Here is a 17443-nt window from a genome sequence, read left to right as displayed (position 1 = left end):
GTGCCTTGGACAATAGGCATACAGACCTCAGTTCTGGCTGTGGACCCTGAAGTGACCCATGAACCCACTCCAGCCCCTCTTAGTTGCAGTTCAGGAGCCCCTAAAGAACACTGTTATAGACAATCAATCCGTGGACAAGAAAACCTTTGTGGAAGTCTAGGTTTCCAGCATACCATGGGAGGAAAGAAAAGATTCCACTGGACACAATGGAGAGGGTAAGAATAGTTTGACTTTACCTAAATTGTATCTTCTCCAAAGTGGCACAGCTCAATGCCAAGAGAGACCTTCTTGATTTGTTGTTTTTCCTGCAGGAGAAAGTCAGAGAACGTGAGTGCATGTCTGGCTTTCCCAGCTGTGTGGGATGCTGCCGAAGAAGCCCAATTCTCATTCCATCCAGAGTACTGGGTTGTGAGTTGCATGACTTAGAGGGAAATTGGGAAGAAACTGGAAGAGTGGCAGAGAGGAATATCAGAGGACATTGAAAGGATGTGAATGCTACTAGTGGTATTAGGGACTCTGTCAAAAAGCCCACCCACCAGCTGCTAGAAATGCCTTGCCTGCAGATCTCCCTGAATGCCCAACTACCCGGAGCATTCTGCAGCTTCATCCATACACCTTTTGAACTTGTGGCTGGATCCTGGTGGTAGCAAGAATGAACTCTGGCAGACAGATAGTGAACAAACAGAATGTCAGCCTGAATCTGTGGGCCAGGGAAGGACCACAAACTTAAGGTAAAAAGGAGGCTTTCAGTACCCACCCTGGCACACTTCAGGGTCAAGAGAAGAAATACAATTTTAAACATTCTGCCATGAGAAGGAGAAATGTGGAGCAGGAATATCTCTAGATCTGAGAAGGCCTCAGAAACCCTTGCAGTACTTGTCAGTAGGTATTTCTCTTCTGAAGGCAGCTGGTAAAGACTGGAGTAGGGACTGCTACTTCAGATGCAAAGACAGCAAGACAAGACGTCAAGGAAATGAAAAATTAAGAACATAAGATATCACCAAAGGATCACAATAATAACATTTCAGTAACTGATTCCTGGCCACCTGATGTGAAGAACTGACTCATTGGAAAAACCCCTGATGCTGGGAAAGATTGAAGGCAGAAGGAGAAGGGGATGACAGAGGATGAGATGGTTGGACGACTCAATGGACATGAGTTTGAGCAAACTCTGAGAGTTGGCAATGGACAGCCTGGTGTGCTGCAGTCCATGGCATCGCAAAAAGTCAGACACAACTGAGAGACTGAACTGTAGATTCCAAGGGCTTTCTTGTCAGGTGGCTCAGTGGTAAAGAATACACCTGCCAATGTAGGATATGTGGGTTCAGTCTCTGGGTCAGGAAGATTCCCTGAAGGAGAAAAGGGCAACTCAGTCCAGGATTCTTGCCTGGGAAAGAGGAGCTAGTGGGCTACAGTCCATGGGGTCACAAAAGAATTAGACATAACTTAGTGAGTAAACAACAACAACTGATTTCAAAGACGTGGAGATCTGCAATTTACCTGATAAAAATTCACAACACCTGTTTTAAGGAAGCACACTGAGCCAAAAGGAAACACAGAAAGACAATTCAACAAAATCAGGCAAACAATACACAAATAAAACGATAAGCTTAGCAAAGAGACGATCCTAAAATAGAAAGCAGAAAATCTGGAGTTAAAGTATAGAAAGAAGAGAATGAAAAATTCAGTAGAGGCCCTCAATAGAACAGGTCAGGCAAAATAAAGAATCTGTGAATTAGAAGACAGGATCTTTGAAATTATCCAATCAGAAGGGAACAAAGGAAAGAGGAAGAAAAAGAATGAAGAAGGAAGCATGTGAACTATGGGAAATCATCAAAAGAAACATCCTACACGTTTAAACCTGTGGATCAAAAGAAACAATCGGGAGTTCCGGAAGGAGAAGTCAGGGTAAAGGGAAAGAAAGCGTATTTAAAGAAACAATGGCCAAGAACTTCCCAAATCTGGGGATAGGTTTGGATATCCAAGTTCAGGAAACTCATAGGTGCCCCCGAAAACTCAAAGAAGTCTTCTCCATGAAGAGACAAAACTATCACAATAATTAGAAAAATAAAATAAGCTATCAAAAATCAAGACACAGAATCTTAAAAGCAACAAGAATACTCTATCTGGCAATTTTTGTCCTTCATAAATGAAGGAGAGAAAAATTTTCCAAGAAACAAAAGCTAAGGGAGTTCCTTACCACATGACCTGCCGTACAAAAAATGCAGAAATGAGTCTTTTCAGCTAAAATGAAAGAATGCTTGAAACTTACCTCAGTATGTCTCTCCTGCATGAGTCACCAGGGGTGACTTGTTAAAATACAGGTTCCTCGGCCTGAGCCAGGCTCACTGGATCAGGAATCGTGAGGGTAGGGCTTGTGAACTTTCAGCAAGTATGTTTGATCAATTAAGAAATCAGTGTGACCTTCCATGTGACATTGAACCAAGTCTTTAGGCCTTGGTAAAAGGAGGGGCTTGAGTTCTATGATTTTATGTAACACATTAAGATTGGTTGTTTGCTCACAGTACAGGAGGCTCCAGTGTGAAGGAAGCAAGAGCAATCATTCTGCCTTTAATTCTGTTGTTTGTTTAAAAATATATGTAATCATCCCTTTGCACTGTAAGCATTCTAAAACATGCTCTTCTCTTGCCATGTGTTTTTGGCAATGGCAGGCATTCATGGCAGGACTACTGTTTATACACAGGCTCTTTGGCATCAAATGGAGCATCATTAAATCCAGGCATGTTCTAGATGAGTGCATCTTTACTGCACCTGCTGCACTAGTGGGGAAGCTTCAGAGGGCAAGTTAAGGCAAGTTAATTACTTGATGGTTGCTGCAGCAGTTGCTCTCAAGGCAGTCACTGTGGACCAGGCAGGTGGCTTGCTTCAACTGAGTGCACCAGGTCTAGAATCTTACCACCGGCTTCTGCTGCCAATGATGAGTCCTGTTGGTGACATGGGACATAAATACCACCAAGACTCTCCCTCAGCTTGCATTTAGAGATCCATTTTTATTCTTTTTTTTTCCTTATAAAAACTTCAAAAATTGCTTGGAGGCCAAATGTTTGGTAGTTTCTATATAAACATTTCAAGATCAGAGAGAGTAGAAAGGTAGCTACAAATTAATGTGGTAACTGAGAAGCAAGAATTGGACTGCACAAGGACATGACATTCTATTCCTGTCGTAATATTTCCAAATAGATGAAATTGTTTCTTTAATGACTTTTGTAATAGAATGTGGGTCATCCTGCCAAGCCATCCTTCATGGGGTACTTCATTTTCATGTTTCACTTCTTATTTGCATAAGACTGTACAATCTCTCCTTCTGCTTTTGCTGGTTTCCTGGGTGTTTTCACACAAACACCTTAATTTAAAAATGACAAAACCTCTTTGCCTGCCTGCCAGTGGAAAATCGTTTGCCACAAGGAAGACACGTGGTAGAGGCAGGCCAGACGGGACTTGGACTCCTAGGTTGCTCTTACATTACTGCCAGCTTGCACTCAGACTTTTCCAGGCACAGGCTGTGGAAAAGACTTGGTGTGTGTCCTTGCTGAGAAGATTTCACAACATAATCCCCTTGCATCAAGGCTGAATTTATGCAGACCAAAGCGAAGTCTGGGCACCAGTGGGAAACAGGCCATCACCTCTCACCTATTCACATGAGTACTTCTCATTGTCCTCTCCACTAAGATTCAGAGAATTCAAGATGAAGGAAGGTAGAGTAAATTCTCAGATCTTTATTGAAAATAACTTTCTAGATAGAAAGAGCTTTCTAAAGGAGTGTTAAAATTAGGAATAATTTCTAAATAATAATCCGTAAAACAAACTAGGTACATTAGTTTGCTAGTGTTGCCATAACAGAATACCACAGACTGGATGGCTTAAACAACAGGAGTTTTCTCACAGGTTTGGAGGGTGAGAAGTCCAACCTCAAGGGGTCAGGTTTGGTTTCTCTAAGGCTTCTCTCCTTGGCTTGCAGATGTATGGCCGTCTGTTTGTGTCCTCACATGGTCTTTCCTCTGTGTACACACATCTTTCTTTTGGGTTGTCTGTTTTCCTCTTCTTATAAGGATGACAGTCAGATTAAATTATAACCTATTTTGCCTTGTTTTAACTTAATTACTCCCTTAAAGTTCCAATCTCCAAATCTAATCACCTTTTGAGGTATCGGGGGTTGGGACTTCACCATATGAATTTTGGGACATAATTCATTCCATAACACTAAGTAACCCAGGTTACTATCATTCCTTGAAGAGATGGAGTAAAGGAATGATTTAAATTTTCTATCCAGTAATTTTTTTAATTTTGCTAATAAGCAAATGCTACAGGATTAGATAAGTTTATATATATATATACACACACACACATATCTAGGCATTTTTTTTTTTACTCTGGATCCATGGTTGCATCTGTTGACAAGCTTCAACCTCATTCCCTTTACTCAGGGGTTTCCTTTTTCCAATTTCTTAAACATAACAATTTTGACTTTCTTGCATCCATTAATTGTTTCATTCTACCAGAGCTGTCCTTTACTGTGGTCACACATCTGATCTCAACCACAGCATGAATACACACTTCTAAACTCCTGATTCCTTGCATTCACTAGTCTATTTTAGGCATCCACTCAGTGATTCTTTGACCTCATTGAGACCTTTAGCCCACCGACCTTACCACAGTCTAATTATCAATCTTCCCTTCCACCCTACTGTGCCTTCTCTTACTTTCTTGTCCAACTGAGAGTCCCAGCTCCATCACTAGAATTACCTTTTCTCCCTTTCTCTCTCCAGGGTTACAGTCTTGGTAAAGCCAAGATCTCTACCTCCGCCATGCCTTTTTTCCCCCTAGCAGCCGTAGAAAAGTACAACTTTTTTGACTGTTCCCACTTCATAGTCATAGTATGTGGGAAAAAATATAGTGCTTCCTATCAAAGATGCACATATTCCAAACCTTGGAGAAGGAAAATGAGACTTTGCTTATATGATTAAGAATCTTGAAATGAGTACAGACATGGAACACAAACTGACAGTCACCAAAGGGAGGAGGGAAGGAGGGATAAATGAGGAATTTGGAATTAACAGATACATACTACTATGTATAAAATAGATAAACAACAAAGCCCTACCATATAGTACAGGGAACTGTATTCAATATCTTATAATAACCTAAATGAAAAAAGAATCTGAAAAGGAAAATCAGCATCCTACTTTTGAATGTTAGCTGAGTATCTGCTTGTGTTATGATATATCTGTAGTATGTAAACGAAAGCTTCTTAGTATGTGTGTATATATATATGTACATATATAAACATTCTTGCTTTAATTTTTAAGAATTAGTTCTTGTTCTTATAAAATTATTGTGACACACTTACACAACTGGTGGCTTTGTATAACAGTATTCCTTTCTAAACAAAGACATTACTAAAAAATGGATAGACCAAAGACTTGAACTCTTCACCATAATGACCAGCATAAACCACCTTTATAATTCAATTATTAAGATGAGTGAAGAAACACGTCACTTTCTAGTTTCTTGACTATGCTAAAGTCTATTTGGCCACAAACAAAAAGATGACTTATAGTATTTAGATGTGGACCAGGAGAATATAATATTACTAAGACTGATATTTAGACCAAGGAGTTGAACCTAGTGAAAGAAAAGTAAATGAGAGTTGGATGCAGAAAAATAAATACTAAAGGTTTTAGAAAAGAAAGTTGGAGAAAAATAGGGAGACAAGAAATTTTGTGATTATCTTGCAAAAAATCATTTAGAAACGTCTTGAGATTGAATTTAAGAAAGCTCACAAAAGCTATGAGCCCAATGAAAAGAGACTATTTCTGTGTGATCAAATTAAACTTATTACTATTTCGGTGAAAATTCTGAAATGGGAAACTTCTAGTTTTTATATTTAGCATTTATATGTATATTAGCATTTATATTAGAGACATCAAGTGCTAGCTGTGGAAGCTGAACCAGTCTCAAAAAGAATAACTACAGAATATCATTCTGAAAAAGTATTCCTTTCTTCTGAAAAGGTGTGCTAAAAGAGAAGACTCTGCCTTTGACTAAGGATAGAAATGAGGGTAAAGATAGGGAAAGATTCAGGAGATAATTACACTATTTAAATAAAGACCATTATAATTTATTAATTGACAACAAACATTGATCATCTACCATATGCCAAACACTGTGTTAGGTACTAGGAGATCTGTGCTTGGAATTATTAGATGAGTAATTAAGGTACTCAGTTATTTGAATATGTATATTGCATTCCCTGGCAGAACTTGCACTCATCCTTAAAGTTAGACATGCCTAGGTATATTTGCAATACTTATGAGGAGACCTGATCAGACATATATTTGCATGAGTGATCAAATTGCTGATGTTAGTATTGATTGCTTACGAGTACTGCTATATCATTTATTCAAACAAATGAAACATACATAAAGTACCCTAGATGTGACCATTGACTGCTCACATTCCTTCTATATCAACAGCAGTCATGAAGAAGCTGCGACTGTCTTTACATTAGTAGATTATCAGAGAGTGTGTTATTAGACGATAGTATTAGAAACTGTTAAGGACCCTCATCTTCCTTTAAAGGCTTTTATACCCATAACTCATTAGTGAAGTTTAGTTATCTATGTCACATATTTCATTAGATCAAATCTCACTGAGCTCCTTCTGGTTGCTGTGTTGGGGATCAGGAATACAGAGATACATGAGTGTTGCCATTTCTGGAGAAGATCAGAGTCTAGTAGTAGCAGCAGCCATGTGGGCAGATAATTACTGTATAATGTGATAAGTACTTCCAAGAAATAAAAGCAGAAGTGGAACTGCAGAGGGAAAAATGACCAATTATCAAGAATATCAGGAAAAGATTTATAGAGGAGAGGGTATTCTGGTCTTAAAAAGAAGAGTAATCTGACTAGGTTAATGGAATCATTGAGTTAGGAAGAGAATGATGTATCCAGAGTCCTGTGGCATGGGACTCCAGGCAAGAATATTGGAATGGGTTGCCATTACCCTCTCCATTTTGGAGAATAGTTTTGTGCAATATAAATTTTTAGTGGACAGGTTTGTACCTTTCAGTACTTTGCATATGTCATTCTACTCTCTTCTGGTCTCAGAAGTTTTTGGTCAGAACCCAGATGTTAATCTTATTGAGAATCCCTTGTGTGTAATAAGACAATTTTCATTTTCAAGATTTTCTTTTTGTCTTTTGACAGTTTGAGTATGATATGTGTAGGTGTGGATCTCATTCACTTTAATCTACTTGATTTTTGTTGAGCATCTTAGTGTACAGATTAATAGTTTTCATCAAATTTGGGAAGTTTTTGATGATTATTTCTCCAAATATGCTTTCTGCCTCTTTCTTTCTCTCATTCTGGGCCTTCCCATTATGCATATATTGATATGTTTCAAGGTGCTCCATAGATATCTGAAGCTCTAGTCATCCTTCTTTATCCTTTTTCTTTTATGTTCCTCTGACTGGATTGTCTTAATTAACCTAGCTTAAAGTTTGCTGATTCTTTCTTTTGCCAGTTCAAATGTAGTATGGAGCTCTTTTAATGACTTTTTCATCATTGATATTTGCTTTTTTTCTTTATTCTCTTTTTGGTGAGATGTTTGCCTCCTATTTTTTAATACTTTTAACCTTGTTTCCTTTAGTTTTTTGAACATATCTATAATAACTGATTTAAAATGTTTGTCCAAATGTTTAAATGAAAGTCTGATGTCTAGGTTTCAACAAGGTAAGTTTCTATTGACTTCTTTATTTCCCCTATGTAAGGGCTATAATTTTCTGGATTTCATTTGTTGTTTTTTTTTTTTTTTTCTGTGTGTGTGCCTTGTAATTTTTTTGTCAAAAGTGGAGCATTATAAATAATATAATGTCATAACTCTGGAAATCAGACTGTTACCTCCCCCGAGGTTCTTGCTGTTTGCTTGTTTAGTGAGTTTTTTAGGCTAATTTTGTAAAGTTTCTCTTCTTTGTTAGGTGTAGTCACTGAAGTCTCTGGTTGTTTTCTTAAGGATTGAGCAGGATTTCCTTAAGTGCTCTGAACCAGTAAGTCTCAGCCTTCGCTGAGGAGCTTGGCCCGTGTGTTGGGTCATGACTTCACTAATTTGGTAGTCAGTTTACAGCTCTGCATTAGCCTTCACTTCCTGCTTGTGTGTAGCCTGAAGGTCTGTCAGATGTGAGAAATTTTAGAAATCTTCTCAAGTTTTTCCTGGGCATACACATAAGGGCTGAATATGGACATGACCTAGATTCCCAGGAACATCTAAAAGTTTTTCAAAACTCTGTGGACTTCTCATTCCCCAGTTTGTCCTTTCAATTTCTATAGTCAGCCTCTTGTTATCCTCAGCAGGAGCTGTGATGTTATACAATTACTGCTGCTTGTCTTCATCAAATACCTTAGAGAGAGAGTTCTCACAGAGAGTGATCTCTGTCTTGGATCACATAAACACCAGCCCTGAGATTGGAGCTTTTCAGTAAGCTACTAGGCAAGTCAAATAGTGACAGTTCTCTGGGAATGGAGCTTTTGAGACATTCCAAGCCCATTTTGTTTCCTCCAGTGGCTGCGAGGCTGCTGGTATTTACAGCTACCATAGTTACAAGTCTGTTGTTTTCCAAGGATATCATGGGGCTGGGGAGAGGAGAATAAGATTAGGACAAGTTAAAATGCTACAAACTCACTGTTCTTAATGACATTCACCTATTTTTCATGAATAAAACTTGTTTTGTTGTAAATCTTTAGTTAATCTCTAGAGTTCTAAATGGGTTGATTTTGACAGTTTTTCCCAGTGTTATCATTACTTTTAGAGATTAGCAGATTTTCAGAGGTCCTTACTCTACCTTTCCAGAAGTCTGCATCCATTAGGCTGCAACCTCTAAAGTAGATTTCATGGTAAGTTTGGACATAATCAAAGGGAAGTTTAGAACAGAAAAATATCAACTGCCGCGGGATGGGATGACTTTCATAATCCAGAGACCCAGACTTGTACTGGTATGTCTTACCAGATCTTTCATGCTTAGTTACAATAAAGATAGGGTGCTCCCCAGACTATTTTCATGTATCTGGCAATGACATAATCCTAATTATCAGGAAAGCAATAGAATTTGTCTCTTACTGTGGGCTTATTAGACATTTCCATGAAGCAAGCAATAGGTAATAAGTTTTTACCCTCACCAAAGTTCAATGGATTCCTCTCCTGTTGCTGGGACTTCCTCTTCTCAGATGATTGACAGTGGGAAACTCACTGCCTTCAAGGAGAATCTTAACCCTCCACACAGAGTGTAATTATGAGCTTCACCTCTAGCCTTAGTAAGTTAATCACCTGAAAATGTGATGGTACAAAGCAGCATATTCCTCAAAGTCTAGGTTCTCTCATGTGAAATAGCACAAGGAGAACATTAACAGACTGTTCCTGCTCGAAAGTCATTAGATTCTGTCTAGTTTCTTTTGGCTCCTTTTTCCAATTTAACTCGAAGAAGCCTACATAAATCCTTTCCCCAGGTTTCTAGATTCCAAATCCTCATCTTGTCTCAGGTTTGATGCTCAAACAGGAATTCAACTTTTTTTTTTCACACAAACCAGGGAAAAGTTTTAGGCAGAGTGCACAATGAATTCCAAAGGAAAAAGAAGCGTTTTTCTCTGCTCAACAATACAATGTCTGCAGACTCCATTTATTTTATATTAGCAATGAAACTGCTAGTTGCTCATTCATAATGCCAACAGAAGGGTTTATGGGGCTTCAGACTTATCCCCAAGAGAATGGAGTCATAAAGTGAAAGTCACTCAGTTGTGTCCAACTGTTTGCTACCCTCATGGACTATGAAGTCCATGGAATTCTCCAGACCAGAATACTGGAGTGGATAGCCTTTCCCTTCTCCAGGGGATCTTCCCAACCCAGGGATCGAACTCAGGTATCCTCGTTTTCTTTTCTTTTTTTTTTGATGCTTAAATTCAAATGACTTTTATTTAAATTGAAAATGATACTTACAACACATTTAGAGTCAAAATTCTTTTTTATACGAACTATAAGGATTATTCCTAGGTAAGGCAGAAGTATTACTCAGTTAACTAGACCAGATTTGACTTTGGACTTTTCTTTAAACAAGTTTTAGAGAATGGAGAAAAGAAAAGTTATTTACAGAAAACAGTATCTACTGGATTCTTTATCAGCTGAGCCACAAGGGAAGCCCAAGAATACTGGAGTGGGTAGCCTATTCCTTTTCCAGTGGATCTTCCCAACCCAGGACTCAAACTGGGGTCTCCTGCATTGCGGGTGGATTCTTTGTTTTTAATTTTTATCTCTAAGGGTGCATATTCAGTCATAAGAACAATGAAGTAGCAAGTCTCAGAAGAGAATTCAAGTTACTCTATCTTGCAAGATGGAATATTTTTGCAGATTTCAGATGTCAATTTTCAGTTATTTTTAAAGCTTCTGCTCATAAGAATTTAAAAATTCTTAAGGATCTGCTTTTAAAGAGGTCATCCTGTTACAAAGGCACTGTTTAAAAACATTTAAACACACACAGACACAAGAAATAGGGTGACCCTTGGTTGAAAATGAAATATTGAGGAGTCTGTGTTCTCCAAAATCACAAAGATAACTGTTTGTGAAACAGTGACTTAACTGAGGGAAAAAGACAGTACCATCCCTCCTATTCCTATTTGGAGTGAATTCAATTTCCCTACAATTGCAAATTTTAGGTTGAGTGCTTGATTTTATAAGATCTTAAAGACCTGACAGATGGCGACAGAAGTATGAACTACTGTAATACAAGTTGCAGTCTTTGGTATCTAGGCAACAGTCATATAAAGTTCCCTTTACAAAGAACAGAGAGAACTTGAAGTTGAACTTAGCAGGGAGTATGGTAACAGTGTACTTAGATATCTAGCTGACGACCATTAGCTTATGAGCAAACAGGTAATGGTTCCTTTTATACTAAAAAACAGAGTTAACAGCACAAATTGAGTACAGCCCTCTCTGGAGTTTGTCATAACTCCGGAGATCTTCTCTCTGTCCTGATGGCTTAAGCTTTGGGACATCTTGTCTGGAATGATTAGAGAGAAGCTCCAACAGAGGCATTTAGTAAAAACACAAAAAGCCTAATTTTAGAATTGAGAGAGACCGGTTACATTTTTGCCTTACTCTGTAATCTATTTCACATGAGCAGAATGGAAAGTTTTGTTCTTGTTCTATCAAAAGTGATGAAGCACTTTGATTCTGGACTCATCTTCGCAATTCCTGCTTCCTCATCCATCATTTCTGTAACCAGCACTATCATTAGTTATGGTATACTAATGTCCTCCACCACAAAGTGGAAATTAATATCTTGTATGTATGCATTTGAAGAGCAAGTGAATAAAACAGACATGCGAGTCTCATTAAGGGTTCCTTTGTTTTCTGTTACACTTCACTTGTCTGTTTTAAGAAAATAAAATATGTAAATCACATAATGTTACATTTCTGATCATAGTTGTCATAGTGATGAGGCCATGGTAAATGCTTAATAAATATCTCTTGAATGAGTAGGTGAAATAAATGTCAAATTATTGCACTGTCTAACTGTAATTGTAATGCACCTAGAATTCAGATATAAAATTGTTTTTCTTAAAAAAAATCACAAATTAACCCTGAATACATCACCAAGAAAAACACTTGTTTTTGCAATGAAATCTGAGAAAGCAGCGGTCTCCCTTATTTCTACTATGAACAGTCTCTGGAAAAATGAATCTCTTGAGAAATTTGAGTTGACTTTCAGAGCAATATACTCAATTTTCTAAGATCAATAACACTAGGAATCTTGTGATGACAGCAGCATAGAATAAACATGGGGCTAATTTCCCCTACAATTGGTTTATTTACCCTCTACAGGATATGTAGGGTGTGGAGGGGGTCATGAGTGGGACTCACTGATGGTGGTTGTTGGCAGAGGGGTGTTGACTTACTCCTGATGGTGGAAACAAGTTATTATCTCATTTTCTGAGCAATAACAGGTCCTGGTGTTGGGCACAGCTATTGTAACTCATGAACAGTCTGTCAGGAACACAAAGAACTGAAGAGAATAAAATAGATAAATTTCATTTATGAATGTCAAAAGTAGTCTTCAGGTAATAGTTCACTTTATTATCATTAAGAATACAGAATGGGATTCCCTGGTGGTACAGGGGTTAAGAATCCACCTGCCAATGCAGGAGACATGAGTTAGATACCTGGCCCAGGAAGATACCAGGTTCCACGGCGTGACTAAGCCCATGCACCACAACTGTTGAGCCTCTGTTCTAGGGCCCATGCTCTGCAACAAGAGAAGCTATGTTACCGAGAAGCCAGCATACTGCAACTAGAGAGTAGCCCTCAGAAAAAGCCCTCATGCAACAATGAAGATCCAATGCAGCAGAAAGAAAAGAACTATCAGTAATAGAGTGTTGATAATCTGACAAATTTTGTATTGGCTTCTCTTGGAATCTCATATTATCATCCTTCAGAGGCAGAAGGGTTAGAGTAAGTAATTCAAAGGTTTGAGAAGAATGGCTGTTGTGCTATTTTCCAGGGTCAACCAGCTGTAAGTGTCTCTGATTTTTCCATTACAGTCACCCTGGCCTTCAGCTCTTAACACTGTAATGCTCTTTCCTGCCACAGGGACTTTGCACATGATTTTATGAGAATACTCTCTCTGCTCCCTTTACCTAGTTTACTGCTACTCTTCACACCTTTAAGAAAGACTTTTTAAATGCCTAAATGACCTTATAGTACCATGCTCTGCTCCTTATCATATTTTAATTTATATTTGTGATATTAATTGATTAATGTCTGACTTTACACCAGACTGTTTACTCCACAAGGGCAAGAGTTTTGACCTCACATTGTATCCCCAGTATCATACTTGAATGGAGTTCTCTACACTCAGAAAAGGAAATGGTTAATTCTGCCTGGAAGCCAACAAAAGATTAAATAAGCATGAAGGATAATTTAGATAACATATCAGCTTAGTCTGGAGACATATAGTATGTCACATAAGCAAGGTATTCCAATTGTGGGAACCACAAAAGAAAGGGAATAGAAGTAATTAAGTATGTGATGTATTCAGAAGTCAGAACACTGATGTAGAGGAGGGAATGAGTAGAGATGAGCTTACAGGGGCAGATTGGAACCAGATTGTTTAAAACCTTGGGCTTGTTAAGGAGTTTGGACATTTTTTAGGCAGTAAGGAGCCATTTGAAAACTATTAAGCAGTAGAATAACACAATCCCATCTGTGTTTCTGATATAACTCTGGCAGCAGTGTGGAAGGCAGTGGAACTAAAAATAGGATTATAAATAATGTGCTCATTGCTTTCCCCCTATTTGCACAGTAACCCAATTTTTAGCCTTGACATACATCCTGTTTGTACAAGAAAAATCCTTAATCCTGAAGAAGCATCTTCTGATAATATCTTAAAGAGAGTTTTGTTACAAAGCAAAAGGGCAAAGTAGCCATCAGCCATTGCATCACGTCATGTGCCATTAAACATCCATTAATAAAATCATTTTACAGCAGTAATTAACTGAATTAATGGAACTGTTAAATTCAGGTATTGTTTGAGCATCCTCAAAAACTGATCTTTAGGAAATGTTGCAGAGAAATAGCCTAGAGAATTAATGATATACATCTTCCAACAAAGGTCCAGGTCAGCTGGAGAAGTCAACTCATTCTAAGAAAGTGATCAGTAATATTCTAGAAATAACAGGTTGTGGGAACCCAGAATATATCTCGCCATTACTAGACTGCTTGAGAAATGTCAACATTGGTTTCTGGGGACGTAGTTATTTTCACTGAGAACCTATTCTGCACAGAGGCTGTTCTATTTTAACATGAGCAGCCCACGTAATCCTCACACCTTTGTGACACACTATTATCAGCTCTATTTTACATAGGAAAACATGGAGATACAATGAGGGTGAGTAATTTGTCCATTGTTGAATAAGTAATAAGTGACAGAGATGGATTCAAACCAAGGAATCTCACTCCAAGGCCATGCTCTTCACAGTTATCATCCAGATCTATGCTCAGCTTTGGAAAGGCCCTCTCTTCTCTTATAGTCATACCTTTATTCATCCTTTATTTTTTCTAGCTAAAGAGAAAACATTGATTTCGTCAGATTCACGTTTCAGTGACTTTCATGTAAAATCACAAGTATTTCGCCTGTTAAGATTTTATTAACACAGGATTTTTTTGGTGATCAATAAAAACAAACAAACAAACAATGTGGTGCAGGCTGGTCCTAGTTCAGGAGGTAAGAAGTACTGGAAACATAGGCTACTGGAAATTCTGACTTTCAGGATGTCTATTGGGGCTCACAGCTCTAACCCAGAACTCTAACTTTTCCACCTTTTGGGTGTTGTCTTAGAGTTAATTATATCACTCTTTAAAAAATACTTTTGGGGGGAAGAAAACAATGAAGTTATTTTTTCCCAGGGCTTTATTCCAAGAATTTATGCTATAAAATAAAAACACAAATAAGTCTGTATTTCTTTTTGTTTCACTTGCATAGTTTACTCATCTGATAAAAGTTCTATAGTAACGAATATGTCTGAACTGAGTTTTACACAATATTCTTTCTGGTGTTTCATCTGAAAATATTTTCATAGAGATCCTGACAACTCTTGGTGGCTTGGACACAGTAATGTTCAGAATTTTTGTAATAAAGGGAAAAAATGTTTAAACTACTAAGTGACATGAACTATTTTGATAGAGCCCATATGAGTTTTATATGGTAATATTTAGAATAATCATTTTGTTACTATATGAATAATAGTAAAGTTTCCAAAGCTATTGGTTATATGATGATACTCTCTTGATCATGATAGTCTCCTAATTTTACGCATGTCTTAGTTGACTAAAATGACTAACTATAGTCTAAAGAAATTAATAGTAGCTATTAAGATACACTCTACTTTTATGTTGTAGATTTATAGGACCTCAGGGATAACGTATTTCAGCTCCCTCCCTCTCCCCGATCACTGTTCCCTTTCCCCACCCTACCCTGAAAATCAGGTGACAATTATTCCAGCGTTTGTGAACATAAATGCCTGTAGACATCAGACCATGATATAATGCTGCTACTTCTGCTGCTAAGTCTCTTCAGTTGTGTCTGACTCTGTGCGACCCCATAGATGGCAGCCCACCAGGCTCCCCCGTCCCTGGGATTCTCCAGGCAAGAACACTGGAGTGGGTTGCCATTTCTTTCTCCTGATATAATGAGTGTGATATAAATGAGTAAAGCGGGCCTGAGATCCCGTTCTCCTCTGAACCAGTAGAACTCAATTCTATGTTTTGTTTTTCTACCTTTGACAGAGACATGGGTACAGGACAAAGTGAAGAAAATTTCAGTGTAATTAAGGTGATAAATGGCAATAGACATTTTGCTCAGATAGGGATGACTGACCTCCACTCTGGAATTCTGGGCTCCACACTGCCCTCTGCTGGCCCTCCTGTTTAGGGGTTTATTTCCTCATAGTACCAAATTCTGTATCAGTTTGAGTTGCAAGTAATAGAAAACAAAGTTAAACTGGCTTAAATGAGAAAGTAGTTACATGATTTGAAAGCTATAGATTGCATTCCAGAGGTTGAAAGTGCTCAGGCAGGGTTTGATCAGGGCTCTCTGTGTCTCTATGTTTTGTTTGACTCTGTCCTTCACGTGTTGACTACTTTCTTGTGTGGACTTCTCTGAGGTACTCAAATGGCTGGAGCAGTTTCAGGGATCACATTGGTATACTGTACTATCCAGGGCAAGGAAGACTTTTACCTCAGCCATCACAAAGAAGCCCTGTACAATCGCTCGTGAGATTGGTCACTGTGGCCAGGAGGACCCGATTATGCTCATAACACTTTTGGTCCATCTCTGGAACTGCAGCCTGGACCAGTCACACCAAACTATGGTTGCTGCATAATCGGGAAAGAGTGAAAAGAGGCAGAGGAGCTCGAAGCCTCCAGTTTCTCCCAGGTCACCACCCAGAGAGAAGAGAAACAGTCTAGCATCCATATACCTTGACTCTACTTGGCGATTTGGTATTGTCTGACCTCACACAATTGGGAAAACCACTACTGGCAAGGTTTGAATCACATGCTCACTTACGTAGCCAAATGTCAGGAAAGGTCCCGCAGTTAACACTTCCTTCCATATCACAGGAATCAGGGAGATCATTTTCACAATGGAAGGCGGGTAGGCCATGGGTAAAAACAACCAATGTTCACTCTACCTTAAATTCATGTTTTCTGTTCTTCAACAGGGAGTTGGCCTCTCCCAGAGGTGATACCACATCCCCAGGCATTGATATAAGGGCAGAATTATAATACGCACTACTGTATTTTTAAAACATTATGGGAACAATGCATGGAATTTATGTCTAAGCATTTTTAACAATTAACACTGTTTGGATATATTGTATACTATAAGCTTACTGAGCATAGATCATGAATCATCCTATGGTATGCATATTCCTTAACGTATTTCCAAATTTTAGTTCTTAGCACACTGTTCCACCTCATCCTTTTTCCCCCTGAAGCATATAAACACAGAAATTATTAGAGAATCAAGAAACAGGAACTGGCCTCTCATTTCAGTTCATTCACTCTTAAGAATTTCTCTGCCTTAAAGGAAGGGTAAATATCACATAGTCTCTGGCCATTGTTAATGTTAATTAATCCTCAGAGACCCTTACTGAGTGGATTTGTGATTTTAAAAAAGATAATCTTGATAATTAGCTATTTTTGGAAACCTATGAAAAAGGAAAGAAATAGGAATGCAAAGAAATAGAGGAAAACAACAGAATGGGAAAGACTAGAGATCTCTTCAAGAAAATTAGAGATACCAAAGGAACATTTCATGCAAAGATGGGTTTGATAAAGGACAGATGTGGTATGGACCTAACAAAAGCAGAAGATATTAAGAAGAGGTGACAAGAATACACAGAAAAACTGTACAAAAAAGATCTTCATGACTCAGATAAAAACGATGGTGTGATCTCTCACCTAGAGCCAGACATCCTGGAATACATAGTCAAGTGGGCCATAGGAAGCATCACTACGAAAAAAGCTAGTGGAGGAGATGGAATTCCAATTGAGCTATTTCAACTCCTGAAAGACGATGCTGTGAAAGTGCTGCACTCAATATGCCAGCAAATTTGGAAAACTCAGCAGTGGCCACAGGACTGGAAAAGGTCAGTCTTCATTCCAATCCCAAAGAAAGGCAATGCCAAAGAATGCTCAAACTACCACACAATTGCACTCATCTCACGCGCTAGTAAAATAATGCTCAAAATTCTCCAAGCCAGGCTTCAGCAATATGTGAACTGTGAACTTCCAGATGTTCAAGCTGGTTTTAGGAAAGGCAGAGGCACCAGAGATCAAATTGCCAACATCCACTGGATCATCAAAAAAGCAAGAGAGTTCC

This window comes from Moschus berezovskii, chromosome 2, assembly GCF_049115385.1.
Source record: "Moschus berezovskii isolate FMDL1 chromosome 2, NW_MosBer_1.0, whole genome shotgun sequence".
In the NCBI taxonomy this organism is placed as follows: Eukaryota; Metazoa; Chordata; class Mammalia; order Artiodactyla; family Moschidae; genus Moschus; species Moschus berezovskii.
Note: the sequence above shows the minus strand (reverse complement) of the source record.